Below are 24206 nucleotides of genomic sequence, written 5' to 3'. Positions count from 1 at the left end.
CAGGCTTGACAAGGTGGATGCAGAGAGGATGTTTCCACTGATGGGGTGACTAGAACTAGAGGGCATGATCTTAGAATTAGGTGCTACCCATTTAAAACAGAGATGAGGAGGATTTTCTTCTCTCAGAGAGTTGTAAATGTGTGGAATGTTGCCTCAGAGGGTTGTGGAAACTGGGACATTGAATAAATTTAAATAGACAGTTTCTTAATCGATAAAGGGATAAGGGGTTATGGGGAGCAGGTGGGGAAGTGGAGCTGAGTCCATGATCAGATCAGCCATGATCTTATTGAATGGCGGAGCAGGCTTGAGGGGCCGGATGACCTTCTCCTGCTCCTATTTCTTATATTCTTATGTTTTTATTAACACTTTGAGCTAGAAATTGCTATGGTCAATTCTAGCACACAAATGCTATTAATGTGTTCATATAACATTTCCTGTTTAATGGAGCTGTTAACCTGTTAAAAAAGAATTGATTAATGCCTCCATTTAAACAGCACACAGAGTAATATCAAAGAAATTAGCTAATATTTCCAAAATGAATTCTTAGCCTTCATTATGAATAAAATAAACTTTACGTAAGTTTATGTGCCAGCATTAAGTATCACATTTTATTATTCTCATAACCATTATTGTATAGTATAGAATAGTTCAAATAATAAAGTTGAGTGCAATAAAGTATTACATTTTCAGACTGATTGAAGTTATTTAAAAAGAATGCTTGACAAACTAAATAAGTATTTGTTTCCTTCAAAAAATTCTGAAATTGTTTAGAAACGTTTGTATACAGATCCATGAAACAGGATGAAAAATTGTGCACCAACCTGCTGAGCCCCAGAGTTGTCAGAAGTGGATTTTCACCTTAAATTATGCATTTGTCGTGTTCCCAATTTGGATCAAGCTACTGGTGGAAGAAGTGGAGCAGAAGTGAAACTTGGCACCAGAACATGGGAGAGAAAATCAGACCATCGGATACATTGCAGCATTGGCAAAGGCGTGGGTTTAGGTCCTTTGACTATATTTTCAGTTGGGGAATAATGCAAGACTTAATCAAAAAGAAAAAAGTGCAACTGACAATGTGTGAGTATGTGAAAGTTTGTGTATATGGGTTTTGGTAGTGGCGGTGGAGGGAGAGGAATTGAAGCAACACAAAACTTAAATGCATTGCACAAAATCTATTGCATGATTGCTGCATATTTTTATTGTTCAGATGAAATTTTTTTTAGGCAAATTGAAATGGAATTTCTTTTTAAGAAAATTTTGTGATCTTAATAGCATAAAATCTTCGAAAGAAAAATGAAAGCTATAGAATGTTCTACAGCTGTTATCTTAATAGACTCTCATAACTGTAAAAATAAATTATACACAAAGAACTGCATCTAATGGGAATGCTATTTAAAGATTCTTTACAGAAAGCTTCATAGAATCTTTTTTGTTTTATTGTTCTTGAAGATTTTCCTAAGGGTATATGGGATGACTGGCACAAAGCTCATATTGCTGAAAAATATTCCGCTGGAGTCAAATGGGAGCTCCCACTGCCAAAATCCAGCATCAAACCCAGGATCTTTAAAGCTTCAATTCATGAGCTACTCAGGCTTTGACTAGGACAAGTCATTTGCTGATGGATTATTATAACAGTCATTTATTCTGTTCATGACCAAAAAAGAACCGTCAAGGACTTATGTCACTTATCTTATTTTTCAAAGCTACAATTATTAAGACTGAGTGGAAGTGTAGTGAAGGCTTGTTCTACAGCATTCATGCACCAGAAGACAAACCCAGCTTTCGACTTCTTGTTCTTTAAGGAAAAACGGAAGTGAACTGGAATGGAGATAAATCAAGCCATTTTGGGTTTAATCACTAATCGGCAAATATGCAGCAATTTAGGCACAGCACAGGAAAGTGGAGTTCAGATAGAAGATCAGCCATGATCTTAATGAATGGCGGAGCAGGCTCGAGGGGACATATGGCCTACTCCTGCTCCTATTTCTTATGTTCTTAAGAATATCTATCCATTTTACAAAGACAGGGACCTAGAAATTTGGGCACACCCATTCCTTGTGAATCTTGAGGTGCACCTGATATTGGGCCTCGTACCTCATTATCATAGAGCTGGCGAACTGTGGAAACTAACAAGCAACTCGTTGCCGAAGCAAAATAGAAATTTGGGCCAGCATTATGGCACTAGTATCGGCCCTTGGGTAGTGTTTAAAGGGGGGAGCGATTATGTCGGGAGGTAGCAGTGGACGATGGAGTCGGAGGTTTGCGGTGCCTGGTGGGGGGCGGTGGTAGAAGCAGTGGCTGGCAGTGACCTCCGCTCCTTGAACGTGGGTCGGAAAGAGCAGTCCTGCTCCCCCATGCTCCACATTCAAGTAAGTATATTTTAAAAACGTATCTTCTTGCGGACTGTCCTTTTAGAACCACTTGCTGGATTGTAGGCCTAATATTTCTGAGTCCAGCTGGTGCCGGCTGTTTTAGGGAAAAACAGTCTTTCAGAGGCGGCCTCAAACAAGTGTTAGGCTGCTTAGTTGAATAAGCAAAGGGACAAATGCCTGTTTCACACATGGGCCTGCAAGCTCATCTTTTTTTTGGTCTTTACCAATAAGGCAGGCAGCACACTTCTGGCTTACAATAAGTTTATGCTTTCTGCCCACCAAATTTGAGGCAGGACAGAAAGCCCAGGTAAATTCAAGTTCCTACAAAGATACCTTGGGCTTCCCCCTTCATACCATTCTATAGGTTTCCAAACAATAAATGTAAATTATATAAATTGTTTAATAAAATGTTTTTTTAGATGTAGGGCTAGAAATTGCGAAGCGCCCTGTTTGGGGCGATAACTTTTGCAGGAGCACGAAAGTATCACCAGGAGCTACCCAATTCTAGCAGATGCAAACTTCCGGTTTAGTGCTCCAGGAGGGAAGTGGAGCGCTAAATCAAGTGCTACCTCTTTCCTTAGAGCGCTAAACCAGGCAAGTGGGGCAATAGCGGCAGAGAGCTGCAAAATGTCCTGTGCAGCGCTTCTGGGATTACAAGCTCCTTCCCTCCTTTAAAGGGAAGGGCCATTGCTGAGGGCTCTGCAAGGAAACAAATTCCCTGCTCAGTGATAGCAACTGCGTTCAGCAACAATCAGCCCCAAGCACTCTAACGGAGTGCAGGGCTGATCAATTGCGGCAGTAGAAAAATTGAAAAAATGCACAATGGGTTGAATAAATGCTTTTTTGCATACCTTACCGGCAATCCCTTTAACTTCCTTTCCCCAAGCAGCCGGCCGACCTCACAATGCCTCCTGCAGCTGCCCGTGTTGACACTGAGGCGCTGCTCATCGGATGACGTCACGATCTCCGGGGCGCAGGATATGGTGGCATTAAGGTTTACTGCCACCGGAAACCTGAAAGGGAAGTTCGCGGGCGTCGGTAATCTCGCTGCGCCTGGTTGGAAAGTCACTAGCGTCCAGTTATCGGCCCCCGGAGGCGTTAATGTAAGACACAAAGGAGGCCAATTTCTCCCCCATAATGCATAATCCCCCAAGCCAATTACTTCCATCTCCCTTTTATTTCTTGGACCCTCACAAGCTCTTCCTACCTGTCTCCTCCCCATCCTCTCATCCAGTTTTGCCACCTTTCTGTTCTCTCTCGGGTACTTGGCCCCTCCCAATAACTACCCCAACCCATCACTACTCCTTTGCCTTCCTACTCTCCTGCTGCTGTCTCAGGCTTGAAACCCCCTTGGATCTGCCCATGGCTTTGTACCTCTCTTTTGGCATTCTCTAAATGGCTCATTGAGGCATCCATTGCAGTCTATTCATGAACAACAACTGCAACTTCCCCAACCTGTTCTCTTGATGAACCTTTTGCCCAGTGTGCACACGAAGCGTATCTATTGCCATCCACATTCCATTCCCACTCACAGCGTCCCATCACTGCCCCCTTACTCTCTGCCAGTGGATCAATCACCGCCCATCGCTGCATCTCTCTCCAGAATATGTGTTAGGTCAGGATCTAGGCCCTTACTATGCACAAACAGATTGTGAATGATTGTAATGACAACATGGCGGGGGGTGGGGGGGGGGGGGGGGAGGGGGGGAATTTTAACTCCAGGATGGGCAGGAGAGGGGCAGGGGATTAAAAATAAAAAAATGGGAAAGCCAACCCCAACCCGCCTCCAGTGCGCACACTTTCGGTTTTAACGGTGGCAGGTTAGGGGATGGGCGACTAACCTACTCTCCAGAGGCAGACCCGTCACTTAAATATTTTAATGAGGTTGCATGCCTCACATTCTAAGACAGTTTTAAATTTAGTGGCTGCCTGCCAGTTTCCCCAGAGCTCAGAAATACTTGCAGCTGAAGGGAGGCAAGAACAGCCGGAACCAGCCGGTAAGTGCCTTTCCACCACTGCTTGTGGGCCATAAGGAGCAGGAGTGCTTCCTCCACCAACCCTCCAAACTAACCTGCTTCCCTCCCCACAATGTGACCTCACACCCCCCCCTGCCCATGTCCCACCCCCTCCTGATCTACTCCCAGCCTGCAATTTCCTCAACACCCACCCCCCTGATTCCCCACCAACCGACCTCCCTCCTTTCTGCTCCCCGACTACAGCCCGGTGCTGCAGGCATCCCGTCCAACAGCCAGCCTCTCAATCTGGCTGGCTGCCGGCCAGGAAATGGAGACAGAACATTTAAATTAGATCCTGCCTTTAAATTCGGCAGGACCTCCAGGTTTCCCAGCCGCTATACGAAACTGGGTTCTCAGGTGGGGAGACCTTGCACTCACCTAAGCCTCCCTGCCTCGCTATACTTTTCACCAACTCTCCATCCCTCCACCCCCAAAGCACAGCATTGGTGGTGTGTCGTCATCGCCAAAGCTCAACTTTTCACCCACCTCATACCTCTGGTACCTTCTCTTTCTTTGAGAACCTCACCTTGTTCCACCCCTCTCACCCAACCTTTAAAATCAAGCGAGGCAGATGATGTTGTGAAGGTGGAAATATTCAATCATTTTAATGGAGTAGGAAGCTCAGCCTGGGCTGAATAGAAGGCCGAGGTTATAAACATTCTGGTTCAGACCATGGCTGAGGAGGAGGATGGAATCAGTGGCAAGGGAAGGAATGTATGGCGGAGGCCGAAGGCAATGGCTACAGACTTCCCAATGCTTATCTATATAACAATATTGTAGAGTTTACCACAGTCTTATTGGTTTTTATTTCCTCAAGTAAATTAAGGCAGTTGGTCAGGCAGGGTCTTTCCCATCTACAGGCATGTTTGAATGCTATTGACTACATTCAAAAAATCCTGCTAATCAATTCCATTATTTTACATGGAATAGAAATGACTAATTGGTCTGTCATTGTCTGTGAATGTTTTGATCCCCTGTTTAAACATGAGTATTTCAGTAGTCTGTTTCAAATCTACTGGGACTTTCTAGTGCCCATTAACTCCTTCAAAATAATTCTCAGCGCCTCACAAATATCCTCCCCAGTTTCTCTTAGCATTCAGGGAAAAACTACATACAGCCTTGGGTATTTATTTGTTTTAGCCCTTTCTGTTTTTCTTTGACTTCCATCTCATTAATACTGATCCTGAATTTTTCCCTGGTACTCTTTATTTGGTGGTTGGGGGCAGGGGAAAGTGGTGAGGAGCATGTTGTCCATGTCTTCATTTGTGAAAACTTTAAGGAAGTAATCATACCGAATGTTTTCTACTTCATGCTCATCACCAGTTTCAAGCTTGTTTGTATCTCACAGCCACTTACTATTGGAGTACTGAAAAAAATATTACTGTTGTGTTTACACACAGCTATGATTTTTTCTATGTTTCTCAGATGACACTTTTGATATGTTCTTATATTCATCCAAGTCCTTTTCTCCATCAAGATTTGTTGAAATCTTTTTTCCTCTTTATTTCACTTTATAATTTGCTTGGTAATCCATTTAGGAGCTTGTTGATTTTGGTATGTATTTGTTCTACATGCTCAGCATTATTCCTTGAACGGTTTTCCAAACCACTTGCTTTAGTTTCCCCCCTTATTTATTTGAACTTACCCCTTTTTAAAGTTCAATGCTCTACTCCTCCCTTTAGTATACCTGAATCTCAAATCATGTGAAATTAGATTATTTTATGATTGCTGTCCGCCATAAATACTCGGGGTCAAAATTGACCCTTTCTATAAGGCCTCTGGCCGCCTGAAAGTGGCGGCCACAGGTCGGTGTGGAATGGCCGCCGAGTCGCGGCGGGCTGGCCGATGTTCGCGGCATTGCGCTGAAGGGTTTTTCTGGCAGTGTGGATATCCCCCCACTTCCGCCCGGCTCCTGAAGATGCATCATTAATGACACCATCAGAGCGCGCACCATCTTGGACCCGCCTCGGAAGCTAAATTCAGCTTAAATCATCTTCTGGCCGCCTGTCGGTGCCAACTGCAGGTTTTTGGGTCAGTACACACTGCTTGCGCAAGACCGCCAGTGACATTTAAAGGCGTGGTGCAACTAGTAGCATTCTTGTCGGGGAGATTTTTTCAGAATTTTTAAACAATTGCGAGTAGCCTTGTTGACAGCGCAATTGAGCTATAGTGGCCCAGGATCTTCATACTCTACAACAGAGAGCGCTCATTGAGGCGGCTAGGCTTGCGGAGGAGAATTAAACGGGGTCTGTGCTGGAGCAGAACGCTGTGCGCAGCAGGGAGGCACGCAGGAGAAGGCAGTGCCAGCTCCAACGGCTGCTGTGGCAGTGGGCAAGGGACACAGCACACATGGCTGAGGAAATTGCAGAAGGCCATGGAGATGGCAACAGAGCTGAATCCAGAAAGGGGCACCAGGAGGAACTCAAGAAGGGCCTGCCATCAGGAGGAGGATCAGGTACGCAGACCCTCTGCACAACATCATGGGCCAGATGTACAGAAGGCAGATGTTTGCCAGCACCAGGTTTCAGAGGGTGAGGACCAAAAGTGGAGGAGAGAGAGGGCAATGAGGCAGCTGGCAGAGGAAGATGCCTACATAGATGTGGTGTTAGAAGGCCCTATCGTTAAAGGGTCTACAGACAGCAGTTCTCCTACATGGACCTGACTGATGACCAGTGTCTCCGAAGACTGCGATTCCACAAGGACATCGTCACGGAGCTGTGCAATATTCTGCAGCCAGACCTGCAGCCTCAAAGAGCTGTCATATCAAAAGTGACCATTGTCCTCAATTTCTATGCAACTTGATCTTTTCAAGCTGCAACAGCAGACATCTCAAACATCTCCCAGTTTGCCGCACATAGCTCCAACCATCCGGTGACAGATGCTCTGTATAAGAGGAGGAGGGACTACATAGCCTTCCCTATGAGCAGGGAGAAGCAGTTGGAGCGGCAGACCAGATTCATGAGGATTGCGGGCTTCCCCAGGGCGTTGGGCACCATAGAATGCACCCACGTCGCATTGAGGGCACCACAGAACAATTCTGAGACCTTCCCTAACCGCGAGGGATTCCATTCCCTCAATGTCCAGCTGGTGTGTGACCACAACCGCAAAATCATGGCAGTTGATGCTCGGTATCCTGGCAGCAGCCACGATGCTTTCATCCTGCGGCAGACCTGCAAATGCTCTAGACTTGAATGTAGGGGGTATGATTATGAAGTTTGCAGATGATACAAAAACAGGCTGTGTGGTTGATAATGAAGAAGAAAGCTGTAGACTGCAGGAAGATATCAATCAACTGGTCAGGTGGGCAGACAGTGGCAAATGGAATTTAATCCAGAGAAGTGTGAGGTAGTGCATTTTGGGAGGGCTAACAAGGCAAGGGAATACCATTAAATGGTAGGACATTGAAAAGTGTAGAGGAACAACGGGACCTGGGAGAGCATGTCCACAGATCCCTGAAGTAGCAAGCCAGGTGGATAATGTCATGTATGTAACCATCATGCAATGGTAATCTTCATGTAACTGTAACCTTCATGCAATTCCTGTACACTGTACTTATACCCTAGAAATGCACACCCTGACCACAGGGGTGAACTTGTGGGAGACACTCCTCACCTGGGTTTCCAGGTATAAAAGGGGAGGTCCCACCCAGGGTCAGCACTCCTTGGTCCTGGGAATAAAGGTTAAGGTCACGTAGTGACTGTGTCTGTAGTACATGCCTCGTGTGAGTTTGTAGTACGGTGCAGGGACACCACAGATAAGATGGTTAAGAAGGCATACCGAATGCTTGCCTTTATTAGCCAAGGCATAGAATATAAGCAGGTGGGTTATGCTTGAACTTTATAAAATACTGGTTAGACCACAGCTACTGCTACTGCATGCCATCACCAGATTGCACTGGAGAGGGTACAGAGGGTACAGATGTTGCCGGGAGTGGAGAATCTTAGCTATGAGGACAGATTAGATAGGCTGGGTTTTTTTTCCTTGGAACAGAGGAGGCTGAGGGGTGACCTCATTGAGGTGTATAAAATTATGAGGGGCCTAGATACAGTGGATAGAAAGGGCCTATTTCCCTTAGCAGAGGGGTCAACAACCAGGGGGCATAAACTTAAAGTAATTGGTAGAAGGTTTAGAGGGGATTTGAGGGGAAATTTCTTCACGCATATGGTTGTGGGGGTCTGGAACTCACTGTCTGAAAGGGTGGTAGAGGCACATTTAAAAAGTACTTGAATGTGCACCTGAAGTGCCGTAACCTGTAGGTTTATGGACCAAGAGCTGGAAAGTGGGATTAGGCTGGATAGCCTCTTGTTGGCCGGCGCGGACACGATGGGCTGAAATAGCCTCCTTCATGCTGTAAACTTCTATGATTCTATGATTCTAGACCGGTGTGCCAGGCGTCTTTGCTGGGCCAAACCGGGATTGCAGATGGCTTCTTGGAAACAAGGGCTATCCACTCTGCACTTGGCTGCTGACTCCCCTTCGCCATCCCAGGACTGCAGTGCAGCAATCTTACAATGACTCTCATTCAGCCACCAGGTGCATCATTGAACAGGCCATCGGAATCCTTAAACAGAGGTTCCGTTGCATGGATCGTTCAGGAGGAGTGCTGCAATACGTGCCTGAGCGGGTCTCCCTATTCGTCGTCATCTGCTGCATGCTTCACAATCTGGCAATCATGAGGGCACAACCATTGGAGGACGAGGCAGCAGTACCACCAAAGGAGGAGGACCAGGCGGAGGCACAGGAGCACGACGTGCAGCAGGAGGGCGAGGCACAGGAGGAGGACCAGGATGCGGGTCAGCGGCCACGCAGGAGGCAGCATCGCCATCGGCAATGGACGTCCGGACCGTCTCATTGTCGCTTGTTTCCGCTGAGTTCATCCGCACTTTAGCCTTCATCTGTGCATCTCCATGGCCATCCCAATGAGCCCTTTCACACAGCATTCCCCGCAGTGTAATGTGAGACTTATACAGATATTCAAACATAAAATAAAGATTTATTAAATCAGAAATATACACATTATCAATTCTCACCCTGTGCATTTCTTTATGATCCCTCTTATGCATACCAATTCTGGAAGTATGTTGCAGTGTCTCCCCTGTGGCTGCATCATGGCTCTTGGAAGGCTGCTGTGTTTCAGATGTAGAAGTTACAGAGTCTTTTGAGGATGCCCTCGACCAGCTGGAAGGGTCAGCTGCAGACTGGGCAGCACCTTCCCCGGCGCCTTCAGTTGGAATTGGCTGGGGCGAATCCATGGTTGGCAGCAATGGCGGAGTGGCAGGTCTCGGCTCAGGATTGCTGTGATTCTGAAAGAGCACCTCAGGATTCTGGTCCGATGAGCCTGCGCCACTGCCCCGGGGCAGCACCTCACCATCGCCACCAATCTGCTGGAGCACAGGTCCCGCGGTGTGGCATGACATCGAAGGTCCCCTATGGACCATGGTGGACCCAGTCGCGATGGCAGCAGTCAGATCTCACGTGGCAACCAATAGAGACTGCATGAGAGCAGACATGGGGCCGAAATTCAGCCTCACGAAAATGCCTCTTACTGTTGGAAAGCGGCGGCCACACGGCGGAGTCGAATGGCCGCCGATTTGGGGTCGAATGGCCACCGCTTGCGAAATTCTCCGCGGCAGTTTTACCGGCAGTTCCCACTTCCGCCCCACTGCTGCCGACCACTTCTAAGTGCGTCATCAAAGCACGCACTGCCGATCTCCCGCACCTACATTAAAATTCACTTGGAAACATCTTCAGACCACTGTGCAGTGCCCCGACAGCTTTTTCTGTCAGTGCACTGTTCGAAGTGTGTGCTACATGGTTGTGCTGCGGTTATTCAAAGGGAGGACGCACTGCCGTGGCCGGCATTTTATTTTTTTTGTCGGCCGACTGACAGGTCGGGCCGACAATTATGCCCCCGGGTTCGGCCGGGCTGCTGGTCTGGCCGAAACCCTCCCTGATGGCCTAATGGACCCAACTAAAATAATGGCAGAGCTCGAAGCAGCTCTCCCCTTTAAGTGAAGGGGAGAGACATGATGACACACACACGTCATGATGTCATCAGCGGCAGGCTGATGACTGACAGCAGCGGAGACTCCATCTCGCCTCCACTTCCACTCCTCTAGAATGCTCACTGTAGTACTACCGCCCCCATTATGACCAACTTCTGCCGGAAAAAATAGCCAAAGAGTGAAATTTCACTCAGGAGGCCACCTCATCCACCACGGCGGAAAAAAACTTCAACAGCGGTAGGTGTGACACATTACAGACGGTCCTGAATTTCCACCTTACAGTCTCGATGCCGCCAGAGACGACAGCAGTAAGACGCTCCGTGGCCTGTTGCTTAGAGTGCACGAGAGCATTCTGACCTTCCAGGCCAGCGGCGATCCTCTCCAAAGCAGCACTCATGCGTCCCTTGTTCCCTTGCGCATGTGCTGTTATGGCAGCTGCCACATCACCCACGATACACGTCATCACAGTCAATCTGGGAGTTCACCATCATCTGTACACTGGCAATGATGGGCTCCATGGTGCGCGCAGAGCTGTCCACAATGCAGGAGGCAGACTCCTGCACACTCCTGACCACTTGCGACAGGATCTCGGGCATCCTTGCCATTTCCCCCAACATCTGTGAATGCATGGCCTGCAACCTTGTTTCAAAAGTCGTCACATCAAGGGGTTCGTCAGAGACCACGGAACTCATGTGTGAATTCGCCCCCCCTGGAGAGATGGCACCCGAGGTTGCCTTTGCCTTTGACCATGCTGCAGCCTGCTAGTCCCTGGTGCATCGCCCAATACCGGCCCCTCTGCTGAATCTAACTGACCCGACTGTGGACTCCCAGCATCTGAGCTGGCACGTGCAAGTAAAGGAAGCAGTGATGTGCAACTGCCAGGATTGTCCCCCTCTTCCTCATCGGACATGCCGCCAATATCTGCACTCGGCTCTGGCACACACTCAGGATATCACCTGCAATCATAAGTGGCTCAAGAGGTTCTGTCAGGGTGAGGTAGGGCATTGCACCATCCAGCAAACAACTTGCAAACAATCATAAGCAATTGACAGGTAGGCGCTTGGACTTTCAGGGAGAGGTCGCATCAAAGAAAGGCCTTCACTTACCAATGCTGCCCCCAGCAGGATCCACACGACCGGCAGACACAGGGAAGGAAACATATGGGCCCGCTGGCCACTGCACCCTTTCCTCTATGTTACACAGTTGCTGGATATCGGTCTCACCCCCACCAGTCCTCTGTTGCTCCAAACGGTTGTGGGTGACCTGGGCCTGCAAAGCAAAGGGTTGTTGAGTCGCAGAGCCATGAGGCCTCAGCAATGAGTGCAAGTGTGGATTCATTACATGCAGGTGTAACTCTTACATGAAGGGGACTCTCCATTATGAGTATTCACACATAGATATAGATGCCTCAGCAATCAAATGGTGCTTCAGTGACTATATAGTGAAGGTGGAAAATAAGAGGTGAAGGAGAGGCTAGCAGATGGAAGGTGAACGGTTGGACGAACATGTACTCACTTTCATCAGTCGAACAATGTCGTTCAGCCTTCTGCGACATTGGGTGGCGATGCGGTCATGAATGGAGGTCCCCGGCGCCTTCACACGAGTTCTCTCTCCAGGCATTGACAAAGACGGTGGAAGTAGGTCTGCCTGTGTCTGGATACAAAACATGCCTCCTTCCCTCCACAACTTGGACCAGGGTCTCAAGTTCTATATCCGAGAAGCGGCTGGCCATCCTTAAACCTCTTGCATTAGCCAGTCCTTCGCAAGCAACAGAGACGAACTCAATGCTCAGGACCTAGCTGTAAAACCTGCCTTTTAAGAAATCCAGGGAGCAGCTGCCTCGTTATCTGCAAACCGTCATCAGTTGAATCTCGCGGCCAAATTGGCCACTCCGCATCCACACCGCTGCAAAGAACCCATTGCCGCAACAATACCACATCGCTCATTTTTTTCATCAAAATTGCTGAATTTCGCTCTAATGGCCACCACATCCATTGCGGCATTAATGCATGGCACGAAGTGGTAGGTGCACCTCGTTTCAGGCGGTGGGCAATTTCGGCCCCTTATGGTTTCCATTTCCTGTATATTTCCAAGCAATTACAGTTAACTTCAGTATATATGAATCAGCTAAAATTACCTGCATTTGATTATTTAGACTACTTTCCCACATGGAGTATTGAAAAATATCTGTAAAGAGAGAGGTCAGGATGGAAGCGAAATATCATGCTGACTTTTATTGCAAGGGGGTTGGAGTACAAGAGAAAGGGGGGCCAAAATTGCCACTTTCTTTAAGGCCGGCTACTACGTTGTCGTCCACACAGCATCCCCTTACCGCGGGGGAAATTGTCTCGTGGGAGCATGGCCACAGCCGGTCAGTGCCATTGGCAGCTTCGCAAGGCGGGAAGCTGCCAGTGGCTGGGCGGTGCGGCCGCTATTAAAGGCCACCCATGTTACTTTAATTGTCAGTCAACTCTGCAGTCAGCAGACAATGGAGGCCACTGGTTCGGCCAGGCCGCCAACAGGGCCCAGGTGAACCCCTCCCTGGTGGCCTAATGGGTGCCACAGAGGCCTCACTAGGTGAAGGGGAGGGACATTGCTACACGTCAGCGTGACGCAACATGTCCATGACACGCTGATGTCATCAACGCTGATGATGGACAGTGCCCCACTCCTGATGCAAACCCACCCCTGCACTGCCTCAAACAGCGCCCCAAAGTGACAAAGTTAAAGTGCCGAACTTTGCGGCTCTTTCCTCCGACTCCCGCTCGGCGGTAATAATCCGAATAATTCGAAGTGTCCGCCCCAAAGCAAGGCGGAGGGCAATTTCCCCCCCCGCCCCGGATGTCATAATACAATTGTACAAGGCTTTGGTGAGACCACAACTGGAGTATTGTGCACAGTTTTGGTCTTCTTATCTGAGAAAGGACATACATACATATAGAGGCAGTGCAACGAAGGATCATTAGATTGATCCCTGGGATGAGAGTTGTCCTTTGAGGAGAGATTGAGTAGATTGGGTCTATACTGTCTGGAGTTTAGAAGAATGAGAGGTAATCTCATTTAAACATATAAGATTCTGAGGGGGATTGATAGGGTAGATGCTGAGAGGATTTTTCCCCTGGCTGCAGAGTCTAGAATTAGGGAGAATAGTCTCAGGATAAGGGGTCAGCCATTTAAGACTGAGATGACGTGGAATTTCTTCACTCAGTGGGTTGTGAATCTTTGGAATTCTCTACCCCAAAATGCTGTGAAAGCTGAGTCATTGAGTATATTCAAGGCGGAGACTCCATGACTATCTGCCCCACATGTGACAGAGACTGTAGTTCTCGTATTGGACTGCACAGCTACCTAAGAACTCATGTTAAGAGTGGAAACAAGTCTTCCTCGATTCCGAGGGACTGCCTATGATAATGAGAAAGATTTTTGGACGAGGGGAATCAAGGGATATGGGGATCAAGTGGGAAAGTGGAGTTGAGGCCGAAGATCAGTCATGATCTGATTGAATGACCTACTCCTGCTCCAATTCTTATGTTCTTATCACAACCTTGTTCCAGATCCTAAACTATCTAGAAGTTATTTGTGGAAGATTAAGTTTACTTGCATTATGCAAGATGAGTCAGAGGATATGATATTTATGCTATGTCATAGAAAATATATCAGGCACTAATTTATTATAACTGAAAGAGTGACACATTGGATGGACCTATCAGCCTATTAGCAACAACCTTGTCATTGCATCAGGACAATTCCTATCCAGTTAATGCTGCAAAGTATTCATCACGAACACTGAGGAATTGTTGCCCATGTTGGGAGACTAATCAAGAAACAGCCTGCCATCGCCATTTACTCACAGGGCCATACCTCTCAGCCTACTCCTCAGATTCCTCCATCACAGGGTTCCCAACCTTCCCGGAATGACCGGGAGTTTCCCGGAAATGTGGGTTCCTCCCCTGAGCGCTGCCTCCAGCAGCCCGGGAGATTCAGTGATTTAAATTTCCTGCCAGTGTGCCCCACCACCCCGCTTCACAACCCTCTGAGAGAAGTAATTCCTTCTCAACTCGGTTTTAAATTGATTCCCCCGTATTTTGAGGCTGTGCCCCCTAGTTGTAGTCTCCCCGACCAGTGGAAACAACCTCTCTGCCTCTATCTTGTCTAGCCCTTTCATTATTTTAAATATTTCGATAAGATCACCTCTCATCCTTCTGAACTCCAACGAGTAAAGACCCAGTCTACTCAATCTATCATCATAAGGTAACCCCCTCATCTCCGGAATCAGCCTAGTGAATCATCTCTGTACCCCCTCCAAAGCTAGTATATCCTTCCTTAAGAAAGGTGACCAAAACTGCACCCAGTACTCCAGGTACGGCCTCACCAATACCCTATACAGTTGCAGCAGGACCTCCCTGCTTTTGTACTCCATCCCTCTCGCAATGAAGGCCAACATTCCATTCGCCTTCCTGATTACCTGCTGCACCTGCAAACTAACTTTTTGGGATTCATGCACAAAGACCCCCAGGTCCCTCTGCACTGCAGCATGTTGTAACTTCTCCCCATTCAAATAATATTCCCTTTTACTGTTTTTTTTTTCCAAGGTGGATGACCTCACATTTTCCAACATTGTATTCCATCTGCCAAACCTTAGCCCATTCGCTTAACCTATCTAAATCTCTTTGCAGCCTCTCTGTGTCCTCTACACAACCCGCTTTCCCACTAATATTTGTGTCATCTGCAAATTTTGTTACACTACACTCTGTCCCCTCTTCCAGGTCATCTATGTATATTGTAAACAATTGTGGTCCCAGCACCGATCCCTGTGGCACACCACTAACCACTGATTTCCAACCAGAAAAGCACCCATTTATCCCGACTCTCTGCTTTCTGTTAGCTAGCCAATTCTCTATCCATGCTAATACATTTCCTCTGACTCCGCGTACCGTTATCTTCTGCAGTAACCTTTTGTGTGGCACCTTATCGAATGCCTTTTGGAAATCTAAATACACCACATCCATCGGTATACCTCTATCCACCATGCTCATTATATCCTCAAAGATGGCTCTGAACTAAGTGCCATAAATGTTGAAGGTGAAACTCCTGTTCCCATGTGCCCAATTGATGCATTCCCAGGAAATGGCATTCAGCTGCACTTGTAATGTGTTAGTAAGTAAGAGGTGAGAGGCGGGGTGCTCGGCACATCCAAAATGGTGAGAGGCCAAAGTGAAGAGCAGGGAGAGGTGTCAAGACTTTGCAACAGGTTCGATGCACAATGTTGAGATGTAAATCAGGAGTTGGGAGAGCAGAGAACAGGAGTCATATCGGGAGGATGAGCCAGTCAGAGGTATGCATCACAAAAAGGCTTAGATATTGCAAAAGCAAAATACTGTGGATGCTGGAACCTGAAATAAAAACAGAAAGTGCTGGAAATCTCAGCGGGTCAGGCAGCATCGGTGAAGCAAAAAACAGAGTTAATGTTTCAGGTCAATGACCCTTCATCAGACCTGGTGAATGTTTGAAATGAACACATTCTTAAGGAGCACTGAAAGGGGGAGGGGAAGAAAGAACAAAATGGAAGGTCTGTGATAGGGTGGAAGGCGGGAGAGATTTTTTATTGGTGTTTAATTCACTGCCACTTCTCTTCTCGGAATGTCCACCTTGCAGAATTTCTGCTCTTCCCTCAGATGGGATTTCCGTTTGTCATCTTCTTTGCTTTCGGTTTCCCTTCTCGTGTTTGATCAAGTATCTGGCCCATCATCCCTTTGTCTCTCTAATCTCTCCTACCTTCCACCCTATCACAGACCATCCCTTTTGTTCTTTATTCCCATCCCGCTTTCAGTGCTCCTTAAGAATCTGTTCTTTTCAAACATTCGCCAGTTCTGACGAAGGGGCATTGACCTGAAACGTTAACTTTGTTTTTCTCTCCACAGATGTTGCCTGACCCACTATTTCCAGCATTTTCTGTTAGAAAAAGCAAGTTTAAGCCAAAAGAGAGACAAGGACTGATTTGATGGAAATATTGAGGTAGGAAAAGCGCAACAAGAAATATTAGTAGAGCAAGTGGAAGTGTAAGACAAATATAAGACTTTTATTATATTCTAAACATAGGACCAGTTTCTGCTGGACTCCTTGCAATGGGAAAACAACATGTGGTGCACCTCAATGGGATGACAAAATACTATACCACTATGAAATTAAAGTTACTTATATTTGGAGTTGATGGGCTAGCATACTATAATGATTTTAGAAGGTAGGGATGGGGTGGAGGGCATTGTAGCAGGAAAGAATATATCAGATCTCAACTGCCCAATGCATGTTGAGGGCGGGGAAGAAAGACATTTTGCCATATTCTCTGATTGTTTATGGGAGGGAGAACTGGACGGAACAATGCACCATTATGGATTATTGGTACAAGCTTTGACTTCATAAATATATGTTTCTATTAAAGCCTCTGCAGCTAAAACCTACGGAGAAAAATCATTCTTATCTGCACAGTTAAGACGAGTTACTGCCTGGATAAATGTTACTGTGACATAATTTGTAAAAGAAAAGCTTTCAACAGAACTAAGTGGAGAAAGACTGTAAACTCTAATTGTTGTGTATCTGTGAAGCATGCACTCCCATGTTCCGCCACCAGGGAGCTCATCCCTTGAAGTCCCAAAGGATCCCAGCATCCCTTGGGAGCACTGTATATAAGCCGGCCCCTAAGGTCTGTTCCTCACTCTGGAGTGTCTTATTAAAGACTGAGGTCACTGTTACTTTAACCTCCCTGTGTGCAGCCTCATCTGTGTTAGGAACACAATAACTGGCGACGAGAATACAAATCCAACACAAAGATGCAGCAAACTGTGGGCATCCTGGAGAAGTTCTCGGAGGGTGAGGACTGGGAAGCCTATGTCGAATGGCTAAACCAGTACTTTGTAGCCAACGAGCTGGACGGAGAAGGAAGCGCTGCAAAGAGAGCGATCCTCCTCACAGCCTGCAGGGCACCGACCTACAGCCTCATGAAGAATCCTCTGGCTCCGGTGAAACCCACAGATACGTCATATGAGGAGCTGTATACACTGGTTCGGGAGCATCTTAACCCAAGGGAGAGCGTGCTAATGGCGAGGTTATCAGTACTACACGTGCCAGCGATCTGAAGATCAGGAAGTGGTGAGCTACATCGCCGAGCTAGGACAACTTGCAGGACAATGTGAATTTGATGGCTATCTGGAGCAAATGCTCAGAGACTTTTTTGTACTGGGCATTGGCCACGAGACCATTCTACGACAACTTTTGACTGTAGAGACACCGACCCTCAGAACGGCCATTGCGATAGCAAAGGTGCTTATGTTCACCAGTGATAAAACCAAACAAATCTCTCAGCACACAAGTGTTAGCAATGTTCACAAGTTAACTGGAACTGTGTTTGCGAGCAGAAATGTACAGGGCAGAACCCAAGAGTCTGCAACTGCCAGCAGGCCTCAGGTGTCCCAGATGACTCAGAGTCCCCAAAAAAGGATGAATGCAAGGCAATTCACACCTTGTTGGTGTTGTGGAGGCTTCCATTCAGCCTATTCATGCCGCTTGAAAGGGTATGTTTGCAAGAGCTGTGGAACAATGGGGCACCTCCAACGAGCTTTCAAGTGAGCTGCAAGCTCTGCAAAACCTGCTAACCACCACGTAGCAGAGGAAGATCGGTCCATGGTGGATCAAAGCAATTTCGAACCTCAGAGAGAGGAGGCAGATGCTGAAGTACATGGGGTGCACACATTTTCGACGAAATGTCCACCTATAATGCTAAACGTAAAATTGAATGGCTTACCCATAGCCATGGAACTAGACACTGGCGCTAGCCAATCCATCATGAGTAAAAAGATGTTTGAGAGACTGTGGTGCAACAGGCATTCAGACCAGCCCTGAGCCCCATCCACACGAAACTGAGAATGTACACCAAACAGCTTATCACTGTTCTGGGCAGGGCCATGGTCAAGGTCACCTACCAGGGCATGGTGCACGAACTGCCACTCTGGATTGTCCCGGCCGACGGCCCCACACTGCTTGGAAGGAGCTGGCTGGGCAAAATCCGCTGGAACTGGGATGACATCCAAGCGCTATCACATGTCGATGAGGCCTCATGTACCCAGGTTCTTAACAAATTTCCTTCCCTTTTTGAGCCAGGCATTAGAAACTTTTCCAGGGTGAAGGTGCGGTTCCACTTGGTCCCAGAGGCACGACCCATTCACCACAAGGCGCGAGCGGTACCTCACATGATGAGGGAGAGAGTGGAAATCGAGCTGGACAGGCTGCAACGCGAGGGCATCATCTCCCCAGTGGAATTCAGTGAGTGGGTCAGCCCGATTGTTCCAGTAATCAAATGTGATGGCACGGTCAGGATTTGCGGCGATTATAAAGTAACTATTAATCATTTCTCGCTACAGGACCAATACCCGCTACCTAAGGCAGACGACCTATTTGCGACGCTGGCAGGAGACAAGACGTTCACCAAGCTGACCTGACTTCTGCCTACATGATGCAAGAGCTGGAGGAATCTTCGAAGGGCCTCGCCTGCATCAACATGCACAAGGGACTGTTCATCTACAACAGATGCCCATTTGGAATTCGGTTGGCTGCAGCGATCTTCGAGAGAAACATGTAGAGCCTACTCAAGTCGGTATGACACACGGTGGTCTTTCAGGACGACATATTGGTCACAGGTCGGGACACCGCTGAGCATCTACAAAACCTGGAGGAGGTCCTCCAGCGAATGGATCGCGTAGGACTGCGGCTGAAGAGGTTGAAATGCTTCTTCATGGCAACAGAAGCTGAGTTTTTGGGGACAAAGATCACGGCGTACGACATTCGGCCCACAGACGCCAAGACAGAGGCTATCAGGAACGCGCCCAGGCCACAGAACATCACGAAGCTGCGGTCGTTCCTGGGACTCCTCAACTATTTTGGTAACTTCCTACCGGAGTTAAGCACGCTTTTAGAGCCCCTACATGTGTTATCGCACAAAGGTGAGAACTGGGTATGGGGAAAAAAAACAAGTAATTTCTTTTGAGAAAGCAAGAAACATTTTATGCTCCAACAAGCTGCTTGTATTGTATAACCCGTGTAAAAGACTTGTGCTCGCATGTCGTCGTATGGAGTCGGGTGTGTATTACAACAAGCTAACGTTGCAGGGAAGTTACAACCTGTCGCCTATGCTTCCACGAGTTTGTCGAAGGCCGAGAGGGCCGACAGCTTGATTGAGAAAGAGGCATTAGCGTGTGTGTTCGGGGTCAAGAAAATGCATCAGTACCTGTTTGGCCTTAAATTTGAGCTGGAAACCAATCACAAGTCCCTCACATCCCTGTTCACTGAAAAGAAGGGGATAAATACTAATGCCTCAACCCACATACAAAGGTGGGCACTCGCGCTATCAGCGTATAACTATACCATCCGCCACAGGCCAGGCACCGAGAACTGTGCGGATGCTCTCAGTTAGCTATCATTGCCCACCACGTGGGTGGAAATGACGCAGGCTGCAAACTTGTTGATGTTGGTGCAGCCCGCAGACTTGTTGATGGTCATGGAAGTGTTTGAAAATGATAAATCACCTGTCACGGCCTGCCAGATTAGAACTTGGACCAGCCAAGATCCTCTGCTGTCCCTAGTAAAAAACTGTTTACTACATGGGAGCTGGGTCAGCATCCCCCTTGAAATGCAAGAGCCAATCAAGCCGTTCCAGCGGCGAAATGATGAGCTGTCCATTCAGGCAGACTGCCTGTTGTGGGGTAACCACCGAGTGCTACCAAAAAAGGGCAGGGAGACGTTCATCTCGAATCTCCACAGCACACACCCAAGTATAGTAATGATGAAAGCGATAGCCAGATCCCACGTGTGGTGGCCCGGTATCGACTCTGAATTAGAGTCCTGTGTACGGCAATGCTGCGTGTGTGCTCAGTTGATCAATGCACCCAGAGAGGCACCACTAAGTTTGTGGTCCTGGCCCTCCAGACCATGGTCGAGGATCCATGTCGACTATGCGGGCCCGTTTCTCGGTAAAATGTTCCCGGTGGTGGTGGATGCTTTTTCAAAATGGATTGAATGTGAAATAATGTCGGGAAGCACTGCCACCACCACCATTGAAAGCCGGAGGGCCTTGTTTGCCACCTACGGCCTGCCTGACATACTGGTCAGTGACAACGGGCCATGTTTCACCAGTGCTGAATTTAAAGAATTCATGACCCGCAATGGTATCAAACATGTCACCTCGGCCCCGTTTAATCCAGCCTCCAAAGGGCAGGCAGAGCGGGCAGTACAAACCATCAAACAGAACCTTAAACGAGTTACAGAAGGCTTACTCCAAACCCGCCTGTCCCGAGTACTGCTCAGCTACCGCACGAGATCCCATTCACTCACAGGGGTGCCCCCGGCTGAGCTACTCATGAAAAGGACACTTAAAACCAGACTCTCACTGGTTCACCCCAACCTGCATGATCAGATAGAGAGCAGGCGGCAGCAACAAAATGTAAACGATGGTCGCGCCACTGACCCTGTGTATGTGCTAAACTATGGACATGGTCCCAAGTGCATCGTGGGCACGGTGATAGCTAAAGAAGGGAATAGGGTGTTTGTAGTCAAACTAGACAATGGACAAATTTGCAGAAAGCACCTGGACCAAACAAGGCTGTGGTTCACAGACTGCCCTGAACAACCCACAGCAGACTCCACCTTTTTTGAGCCCACAACACACACCCAAAGGATCAACAACACCACGCCGGACTAGGAAATGGAACCCATCACGCCCAACAGCCCAGCAAGGCCAGGCTCACCCAGCAGCCCTGCAGGGCCAATAACACGCCAGCCCAGCGAGGGCACAGCCAACACACCAGAACAGATATTTGTACCGAGGCGGTCCACCAGGGAAAGAAAGGCTCCCGACCGCCTCACCTTGTAAATAGTTTTCACTTTGACTTTGGGAGGGGAGCGATGTTGTATATCTGTAAAGTATGCGCTCCCATGTTCCGCCACCAGGGAGTGCATCCCCTGAAGTCCCAAGGGATCGCAGCATCCCTTGGGAGCACTGAATATAAGTCGGCCCTTAAGGACTGTTCCTCACTCTGGAGTGTCTTATTAAAGACTGAGGTCACTGTTACTTTAACTTCCCTGTGTGCAGTCTCATCTGTGTTAGGAACACAATACTAATGAAATACCTATCGTCATAGGACTTCAATTTATGTTTATCATATTCAAATGAAATGTTGAGAAAGTGACAGGTGCAAGACTATGAGCCACTGTCTATATAATCGAGCCACTAGAGTCCTATGGTGCATAATGGAATGTTTGTGGCGGAGGAGCGGCGAGAGAGATTATGGCGGAGGTTCGGCGAATGAGGGTACAGGGCCCAGAAGAGCTGAGGGCCCAGGAGCAGCACGGGTCAACCCACACTGCAATATGTGTACGCACTGGGTCCGTGCAGCAGAGCAGATCTCCAGTCGTCCTGGTTAATCCTTGCCACTGGATAAAGGCCTAGCTCTGTCAAGCTTCTGTGGTGGCTGATATGCAACGTTCACCACATGTTAAAAAAATCCATGCACAGGCATCTTCCACCCCTTCAATTGGAGTTCAAGACTGGAACAACAGGTCCTTCATTGAAACATGTGTGAACCCATGTGGAAGCAAGTCATCCTGGTTCCAGGGACCACCGATGATGATGATGCATAATCGATGAGTATCCATGCTGAGGATTATAATCATTCTGACTGACTTGCTAAGAATGTTATACCATTCTGCATTGGTTCCTTAACACTTGAATAATATAATTAAAACCATATTACTAGATTGCTTAAAAGCAGAAATTGTCTTTCTGGGTTTAGTAAGATGCATTGCTATGCTGACTCAGTTACCCCAAGATATAGGGATAGATTTATGACACTGTTACATGCCATAAATGAATACAATTGGGACATAACAGAACATAAATGTGGGCAGAGATCAGATACACTTTGTGTGCATGGTTTACATTTTCATTAGGCACAGACAGCTCCTGTCTGACAGTGTGACTAATGTGCACTGTACTTTAATCTAGTGCTTGTTCTACATGTTTCCCCAGTGGCAGGGTTATGTGAGGTGGCCTATTGTTGTGTGTCCATGGGAGGCTCTCGACATCTGTGAACATGCCCACCTATAGGCTGTTTCAGTTCCACAGTTGCAGGGGCAGCTTGGTTTTGCTCACTTTCTGACACACAAATGGGCAGAATTTTCGGTTCTGGCCATTTGGCGGTGTTAATCATGGCGGGGCAGTAAGTATAGTGCCCTATAAAAGTTTGCACCTCTGTCTGGGAAATTTGCCTGAAACTCAGCTGCATTGATCAGGGTGCTAAATCAGGCGTTATACACCTGTGCTCGGACGCCCCAACCAAAAACCGCAGTACAAATAAATCAACTTTACTTGCACATGCACAGAGGCCCGCTGTCGTTCCCAAGCCCAGCCAAATGTTTAGGGTCGGGCACTATAAGTTTTCTCTTGTTCCACCTGTGCACTTTGAGCAGAGCGCGAAAATGGAGGAGCAGGAATGACGCCAAAGAGCACACCACTTCTTTACCACGGCTGCTGAGGAACTGATGCAAGCTCTAGAGAGGAGGTGGCCTGCCTTGCATCTTACTGGAGGAAGGAGGCCCATGCCAACAGAGCTTCGGAGGATTTGGAGGGAGGTAGTACAGGACATCTCCACGAGACACACGTTGCCTCAAACTGCGACCTAATGTCGCAAGATGTTTAACGACCTCACGAAGGTCGCCAGGGTGAGTATCCTTTACATTTATGCACCTCTGCCATGGTTGGAAGATCACTGTCTCAGACAATGTAAAATCTTTGATCTGCCCCTTCTCTCTGTGTTCCAGGCCATGGTGTGGGTTGGTGAGCCACCTGAAAGCTGGAGGCTCAGTTCACCAGCCATGCCTTGTGCAATTAGGCGGCGCATACCCGTTTGTCCCCTATTTATTCTCACCTCTCCTCAGTAGCCTTTCACTCTTGATATACATTTGCCAAAGGTCACCCTGAGCTGCAATCCTAGCTGGCTCTCACCTTCTCCCAGCCTTCCCACATGCTTAGTGCACAGCCACGCAGATTATAATGCACATCTTTACACTTCCAGACAGTAGCAGTTAATCTACTATGGAAGGCACATGTGGCACACGATGAGCTGCACACTCACTCACACCTTCTTCTTGTTCTTATTGTAGACAAATTGGCTCATAATCATAGAGAGCAGCAGCATCCCTATGGAGAGCGAGTGTCGACCCTCTTAGGCAACGCAGTTCGCACGGTAGATCCCCCTATAGGTAGTGACGGTATATGAATGGCGTTTTCGTTTTATGTGAATTCCATGACCCCTGATATCAAGTAGTCCCTTTACATATAGATGTCCAATGCCACCTTCCTCATCTTCCTGCCTCCTCCCCTGCTGCTAACCACAAGTCTATTGCTTAGTGTTTACAGATGATCATCCAGCAATGCTGCAGCCTGCCCCTGAGCCATCAACATTGGGTGACAAGAGAGATAACGAGGGAGGGGACGACAGTATGCTAACTGTGGGAGACCCCATTAGTCCCACCGAGTGGGGCACTACATCAGTGGAGGAGACTGAATTTGAGGGGTTTGAGGAGCCTGAGGCCCCAGTGACCTACAGCCAATGCCCTGTGGGAGGGGAAGCTCGGAGGCCAGCTCCCTGGAGGGTGAGTTGGCCCAGAAGTCCCACTGAGAGACAGGCAGATGTGGACCTGGATTTTATGGCTATGTCCAGGGAGATGACGCAAATGCAAAATGACCTCAAAGGTGCATTGGAGGGGGT

This window comes from Pristiophorus japonicus, chromosome 2, assembly GCF_044704955.1.
Source record: "Pristiophorus japonicus isolate sPriJap1 chromosome 2, sPriJap1.hap1, whole genome shotgun sequence".
Lineage (NCBI taxonomy): Eukaryota > Metazoa > Chordata > Chondrichthyes > Pristiophoridae > Pristiophorus > Pristiophorus japonicus.
This window is presented reverse-complemented; position numbering follows the sequence as displayed.